The sequence below is a fragment of the Limulus polyphemus genome, unplaced genomic scaffold (assembly GCF_000517525.1).
Source record: "Limulus polyphemus unplaced genomic scaffold, Limulus_polyphemus-2.1.2 Scaffold440, whole genome shotgun sequence".
NCBI lineage: Eukaryota > Metazoa > Arthropoda > Merostomata > Xiphosura > Limulidae > Limulus > Limulus polyphemus.
In genome coordinates this window covers 587,531-595,943 of record NW_013666050.1, presented here as the reverse complement: position 1 = coordinate 595,943, position 8,413 = coordinate 587,531, and the positions used below count along the sequence as shown (strand labels likewise).

The 8,413-nt window shown below is 32.3% G+C and overlaps 1 long non-coding RNA gene across 1 annotated transcript in view; it reads left to right on the top strand.

Annotated features, from left to right (window-relative positions):
- LOC106458297 overlaps positions 1 to 7,227 on the top strand; it is an 8,445-nt gene extending 1,218 nt beyond the window's left edge. Inside the window, exons 2-4 of the long non-coding RNA XR_001290767.2 lie at positions 1,109 to 1,267; positions 5,485 to 5,488; positions 7,215 to 7,227. This is a non-coding gene — a long non-coding RNA (uncharacterized LOC106458297). The remainder of the gene's footprint in view (positions 1 to 1,108; positions 1,268 to 5,484; positions 5,489 to 7,214) is intronic.
- The last annotated feature ends 1,186 nt before the right edge of the window (positions 7,228 to 8,413 follow it).

Here is an 8,413-nt window from a genome sequence, read left to right as displayed (position 1 = left end):
AGCTTGTACATGCCATAGTGTAAGGAACACTATAGTAATTGATTAATGGGCTGTAACAGTGTAAATTAATTTATTAGCAAATACTACTACTACTAATTATTCAGCTATAATATTGTCCATAGTGAAATTCCCATTATAGCAATCTTCTGTGAAGGATAATAAGGTTAGTATTAGGCTATACAGTATACATCTTAATTACCTTTCCACAAACTCTCCAATGTGTTTGGATAACTTTATTTAAGACCATATGTACAAAGTTCATTATACTTAGAGCTGCATTGGGAAATTGGACAGGTATGTGCATGGTTGAATGTAAATGTTTTAATTCCGATATCTTTGTCCATTTTTCCTTGTAAAAACAATTGTTTATTTTGAATTTTGCCTGAAGCTATTGAACTTTTGGCTTTTATGTTTTCATTTACCTCTAATCGTTGTATATTATTTTGTTAACAGTACCAGAAGATATGGCCCACTCCATTGAAGTGGAGTTTTGGGGGTTGGAGGTTCTTTTTCATAATTAAAGCATTAATTTATGGATGAGCACATTACTCTGGATTGGTTGAGGTGTGGTTTTAGATCCTTTGTTAGCAGTCTCATTATACAAATATCTGTCATTGTTAAGTACTGTGACAGATGTCCTTGAGCCATAAGTGTACCTTTACAGCATTGAACTGTTGAATTGTCAGAAATTTACTGTAAATCAAGATAATAAGTATTCAAAATGTGGTCCATGGCATTACATAAGGCTTGCATTTGTGGTGCTATGCCACTGCATTAACATACTAAAATCATTTTTATAAAGTGTCATTAACCCTCTGAAGGTTTAAGTTTTGAAGCCCAGTTGAATTACTTTTTTTTTGACAAAATTAAATTTTTGTTAACAATTATAAACTTGTAGGATAATTTTCCTGATTGTGTTGTTATATTGAATTCTTTTAAACTTATGTTGAATAGACACATGGATGTGAATTAGATCTACATATAATTTTGCTCTTTATTTTCTGTTTTCAGAAACTAAGTATTCTAACCCATAAAATTATATAAAATGTCAAAGAAATAGAAAAGTATAGCAGTCATAGGAGTTTAATTTTGAACTTTAATTTTATAGCGAATCACTCAAGTTTAACCAGTGGCTACCAGTGCCTTAATTCTCTGATTTATAAGGCAAGGTTTCAAACTCTGTCTCCTCATAACAAACATACTAAAGATTTCTGTCTGGGAGATAGAATTGAAGAAGATAAAGATGGTGAAGAAAGAATTGCAAAGGGTATTTTTCATTTTTGTAATTTTTAAACTACTTTAATTGTATATGGTTCTTAATTTTCAGTTTTATTTAAATAACTACATTATAAGCCACATAAGAATCTGTTTTTTGTTGTTGTTGTTTCAACAGTCAATTTGTTCTTTGCTGCAACTTTGTTTACATGCTGTATCTGAAAGAGTTGAGATATAAATTATCTCAGTCTTTTGACAAGGATGTGTAGGCCATTCATTGGTTTATTTATTTATTTTTTACAATGTTTATTGGTTGTTATACAAATAGTGACTTGAATGAGGCAAAAGATATTCTATCATCTATAGTTGGTTTTTTGTGTGCTATGATATGTATCAGCAATAGGCATTAAATTGTTTCTTCAGTGCCTTTAAAAAAAACTATATTACATGCAGTTCTTTTCTTGTTAACATTACTTGTTTATATAAAAACATAAGCTATTTGTAACCTGTCTATCAATCTTTAGGTGGTTTGTGATATAAGAACTGTTTGCACTGTTATCTCTCTGTTTGTTTGTTAATTTCCCATAGAAATTCTTCTCGAGAAACTTCAGCGATACAAGTCCTTTCTTAAATAAAACTAGTTTATTCTTTCTCAATACAACTTTGCAGTACACTTAATTTCCACACTTAAACACACGTTATAATTCTCAATGAACGATTCACGCACTTTACTTACTACCGCGCTTGACTCAATTGTCTGTCTATATCTTCAATCTCTCTGTCTGGTATTCTAATTCTGATTAATTGTTGGGCTTATATATACAAAAATAGAGGGCGCATAGAGAAGATTAGAGTTGCCACGAACAGACAAGATCCTTCTAGAATTTCATGACGTGTTACTAGTGTCACATGACTTCCACTGTTGTAACAGCACTATATCTTTTCTTGGTTATTATCTTACAAATCTGTTTATTTTGGAAACATATTACAGGATTATGTTCACTGCTGTAAGTCATCATTGATGTAATGCCTTTGATCAATATGTAACTTATTTCAATGAAACTAATTACTTTCATGAATATTAGTTTTATTCATCACTGTCGATTATTATATGTATATGATGGGATAGGCCCAATATCATATATATATATTCTTTACAAAACAAAGAAACAGCTTTACAGGTTATTGGGTTTTTAGAAGCCTTTTACCAGATGAAAAAATAATTACCACATTGGTATGTAGTAAAGCTTAAATTTATTTTTAATTACTTTTATTTTTTGTTTAGTGTAAGTAATCCACATTTAATTTTACAAATATATATTTACATTTTTCTTTATATTTTATTGGTTTTTCAGGCAAGATTGTTCACAGACTACTTGATAAGGGACCCTTTCAGTGTGTATATAAGTAGTGAGACTGCTGTATAAATACTTATATATATAATATTCTGTAATGCTTCTCTGCACCATATAAGCCTTTCTTGCATAGTTTAGCTAGCGTAGATATTGTTTAACAAAATTTTAGATTAGTTTTAAAACCAAATCTGAGCAGCTGTTTGATTTTCATATGGTCACATTGTGGTAAGTTAGTCTTCATAAGTTTCTACATTGATGTAGTTTTAAATATTACAAACACCTGGGACTGTTCTGGCCTTTAAAAAGTTGCAGGCACAAAAATTTCCAACCTCAGAATACTGTCACCAATTGAAGTGAAACGTGGTATGCATAAACAGATGAAATTAACTACCTATGATTTTACCTGCACATTAAGCAGATACCATGTTGTAACTATGATGTGAATGAAACATTGATGTTTGAATCTTACTGACATCATATTTTGGTACAAAAAAAAAACATTTTCCAAGTGCTATATTTTGCACCAACAAAAGTAATAAATTGCAAAATGTTTGTAAGTTTAGCTGTAAAGAGCATATAGAAGCCATTGTAAGCTGTGTGATCTCATGAAGAGTGCTAGCTCAAAACATCATACTTCTTTCAATAAAAATGTAACAAAAACTTGTCAAATATTCAACCTATTCTTTAATTTCAATACATTGAGGTTTGACAACATAACTTATCTCGTCTCCAGGACCCTTCATGCTAACCTAATAAATACACGATCTAGCAGGGATAATTTACTATGGACGAGCATACATCAACATCATGATGAACACAAGTCTGGTCAGTGTATCTGTCTCTGAAAAATGTTCTCACAGATTGAGGATTAGGATCAAAAACAAATTAATTTTGATTTGCAACTTATCCAGGTGAAGGGAAGTACTTGTAGATTTACTTGAAAAACAAGATGAATGGAAGAACAAACCATAAAATAGTCTGCAATAGTCAATTCAACTTCATTGATCGAGGTTGATCTTGATCAGCAAGTGTGTGTTGTGAAAGAATTTGAAATTTCTGTAATTTTCTTCAGAGAATAAATGTTGATAGTAATTGTATACGTGGTTTAATGCATTATGTTTTAGGGGATCAGGGAACTTGTGTTATTTCCAAAATTGTTTTGCAAAGCAATTTGAAAAAAAATTTTACCTACCTACCTTTGAAATTAGCAAACAAAACTATTTTTAAGCCTTGCCAAGTTGAAAAAAAAAACAACAACACTACAAAGTAGGTGTCAACACTTTATTAAAGGATGGATCTTACTCCTTACACAAAGGCAATCCTACCAACAAAATTATTTTGAACTTAAAAAAACTAATTAAAGGTTGCCCTATTCTCACTGGTAAAGAAAAAAAACTCCCTTATCTCCCACACACTATTCCCCCCTCCCCCATTTTATGTCCTTTCTAAAATTAGCAAACATTTTTTATAGACCTATAGTATGTAGAATAAGCTCACTCATACAAAGCATTGCTAAATTCTGAGCTAAGAGATTAAACTCTCTATTTGAAACTAATCCATATTTCCTCAAAAACTCTTTAGGCTTTGGAAATAGAATAGATAAACATCAAATAAACCAAGAAAATTTCTCAATTTACCTCAATACCTGTGGAACAAGCCTTACACTGTCTGAAAGAAAAACCAGAAAACAATCCTGTAACAGACCACCTTATCAACCTCACAGAATACTGCTTAAACAATACTTATTTTAGATATGAAGACCAGTTTTACAAACAAAGTAATGAATTAGTGATGGGATCCTCCATTTTCCATCTACTTAGTGACATCTACATGTTCATTCTAGAAGAACTGTTTGGAAACAAATTCACAAACATCAAGAAACATGAAACTTGGTTAAGATACATCAAGGATATTTTTAGTAAATGGTATCATGGGAAAGATACTCTACTTAATTTCATTGAATTCGTAAACACCCTGAGACTCAATGAGGTAGAATCTAACAGTTGTATCACCTTTTTAGATGTTAATGTAAAAAAAGAAAATAATATAGTGACCACCAGTGTACAGGAAATCCCATGCCATCACACGTAAGATCTAATCACCACATATCACAAAAATATCCTCTTACTTCACCTATGTAAATCGTGCTATACAACTTTGTACCCACAAAGAAGACTTAATAATTGAATTGAACTACTTAAAGAATATAGCACTATGTAGAGGTTTCAACTCCATTGTCATAGATAGGGCTTTTATTAAACTTCAGAACTGTAAAAAAATATGTTAACTCTAATCTTTCACCAATCAACATATAACATAGTAAATTTGTTTCATTCCCTTTAATGCCAGAAATTGCCAATGAAATTATTAGCCTATTTAAAAATTTGAACATTGATGTAAAAACTGTATTCAAACCTTCACGTAAGATTAACATATTACTACCTAACCTGAAAGAATCTCTACTATAGGTACAAAAACAAGGTATATTTAGTATCCCATGTGAATGTGGAAAAAAACATGTAGGATAAACACCAACTTCCTTAGAAATAAGAGATAATGAATACCAAGATCACATGCATAAAGGTGAATTTCAGATACCTGCTCTAACATATCAATTTGAAACAGATCACACAATACTTTGGGATGAAATTTTTCTCCTACACCAACCCAAAACTAAAAAAGACAGAGATTGTTTTTAAACTATAGAACTTATCAAAGCAAATGATCTCTCACTAAACTGTGATAATGGCCCTAACAACATCAGTTAAATTTGGCAACGTTTATTCACTGCTCATATATTTTATCAAACTTGACTTTTGTCTATAATCCTTTCATCTGCTGACATCTTTTCCAACCCATTTAATCCTTGTGTCTTTGTAACTGTATATAAAACTTGTACTGCTCATACCTGAAGAAATGTAATATGTTCTACCATCGACAAAACTTTTCCTAATGCTTATAAATTGTTGTATGCCTACCTGTTAGTATATTAGCATAATGTGCTTCCTTACTCAAGTACCCACTATTTGGTAGTAAAGATTAGTCCAAGAGTTGGTGATGGGTGATGTTGACTAGCTGCCTTCCCTCTGGTCTGTCACTTCAAAATTAAGGATGGCTAGTGGAGATAGCAATTGTGTAGTTTTGCACAAAATTCCAAGCAAACAATACCATATTTAAAAGAAATACTAAAGACTGTGATATCATTTTGCAACTTTCAGCATGTAAACTTGATTTTTGGTTGTACTTGATCAAATCAGAATATGGTTCTGTTGAAATGTGTATATGTAATACAAAATACTTGCTATTAAAACATCTTATTGAATAATTTTCCTCGGGTTTTTTTTAGGATAATCAGTGCACAATATGCTTCCCAACAGAAACATTTTATATTTGTTTTTAATAACACTGATTTCTTATGGCATAATTTCTGTGTCCTGATTGAGGCTCAGGCCTGCAACTAGTGATTCTGGTGCTACACTTCTCGTTCGTTTTATTTTAAACTCTCCTTTGGATTCTCTTTAAGTTTCTTTAGCTGGGGAAATTAGAAGGGTTTAGTATAATATGAAAAACTTCACTACTCTTTGTAATATTTTCTTCCTAATGAAATACAATGGTGTGAAGTTTTTAATTTCTGAATTTGAAACTTGACATCATTCACTTGACTTGCTTTTTAGCTAAGTGTTAAACATATGTAGTTACATTTTCAGGTTTTAGAACACATCTTTCAAAATTGAGACTTGTGTATGTGTGACAAGAAATGAAAAATGAAGTTTCTTTTCTACCATTTGAATAAAATATCAGTTGTATACATTATAAAATGAGATGGTAAATTTTTTTAATGTTATGGAACATTTCTAATATTTCTGAAAGACTTTTGAATCACAGAAAAGGTAATGTGTCAAATTTGATGAGAAGGCACCTGAATAAGGCAATTGAATGAAAAGCTGAAGCCAATTGATGAAGGTGGAAGGAGAAAGATCACAAACAGAGGAAGGTTGCCAAAGTACACGAATAGCACAAAAAAGCAAAAAAAGTCTGAACACAAGTATTGCCAAACAGGAAGTAAAAGTTAGGTAGAATGGAATAGAGGGAGTCACATGCATCATGAGTATATATCGCACTCTCATTGGTGGAAAGTTGACGCATGATGATTTGCAATGAGACACTCACTGGAATCAGTCAATTCCAAAGAAGGAAAAATAGAAGGCTTGTGGCATGCAAATAAAGTTCTATGCATATAGAGGGCAGCACTGAATGAGAATAACTATTTATTTGAGGGGAGGTAATGTGTCATACAGGAATTAGTGTTTATAATTGTTACATTTTTCAGTTATTCCAACTATCCAAGTCTCATGTGAGAATAATCAATTGGTTGTTGAATGTAACTGGTTAATAAGCCAAATGATTAATTGATTATTTATCAAATTCCACTAATCACCCAGCTCTAATATTAAATACTAAATTTCTTACCTTTTCTAATCTAATTCTTTCTCCTGTTTCAAGGGGAAGGCTATTTTGTACAACAATAATATCTTCTGTTGTTACTTTAAACTGTTTTCCACAAAGGTGAATCACAGCAAAAAGTCTACCCTGTTCTTCACTGTGTAGCTGTGTGTTAACTTTTGTAAATATTTCTAAAATGAGATTTACAAAAGTTTTCAATTTATGAATCAATCATAAAAAGTATGATATAGAGGAAATAAATCTAAATAGAAATATCGCATCACTGTCAGATTAGGTCTAAATATACTTCTTAAATGATCCTAATGTACTGCCACTTAAATCTACCTGTCTCATATTCATCGTCCATTGGAGGAAATTCTTCAATTAGGCATGTGGACTACTCCTAATATGTTTGTCTCTCATTATTTGCATAGGATAGCAGTTTCTTCCTCTTCAGGCTATCGTCTTCAATCTATAACCATTCTTCAGACTTCAGTGAGACTTTGTCTGGGTAAATTGTCTTTTATTATTCTCTATTTTATTTTCAGGGGCCTTATTTCCCTTTTTATTATTATTATTACTCATGTTTGGATCTCGCTTTGTGGCAAGTGGTATCTGACCAGGTATTCTTTAACCTTTCAAATTCACACTGTCAAGCCATGTTGGCTTGCATATTATAATTCCATGGTCATGCATCACAAACTGCAGAAATGGAGTGTTCCATAAGATCACTTGTAGGTTTATCCTTGCAAAGTATTGCTTTGTAATTTGGCCTGTCCTGGACCGTATCCACCTATGGACTACATGGGTAAAGCAAAAGGGGATAGCTGCCCATTCCTGTCATGCTTTGTATTGAATAAATCGGTATAGTCTGCTTTTAAAAATAGGGTTTCGTGGTCACCCATTGCACTGGTCTCAGGTGTTGTCATTCCTCCAGACTCTCCACTGTGCTTTACCCCCATTTCTTATAGTGGAGTTTGAGAATCCTTACCACTTTCCAGTTCCAAGCTGCTGGGGTGGTGGACTGTGGAGGCATCCTCCTGAGTGGGATAATGAAACACAATCAAAAAATTAAAATGATTATAAACCTTTCAGTTGAGAGTAGGGTGGTGATGTTCTGCTGGTGTAGATGATGTGATATCCTCCAATATGAAACATAAAAACAAATGGGAGTGAGACATCAAAATTGCAGTTCATCCCTTCAATTGGGATTCCTCATCCTACCACTATGTAGATGTTGATTCCCAGTAGCCGGGTTTTGGATTTAGAGTACAACCAATCAACATAAGTCCTCACACCTATATTACAGATGCCTATATTCCTCCCTCATTTATCCTCCATCAGTGTTGTGGGTCACAGTGGATGTAATTGCTTATTGTTATGGTTCTTTCCCTTTCACT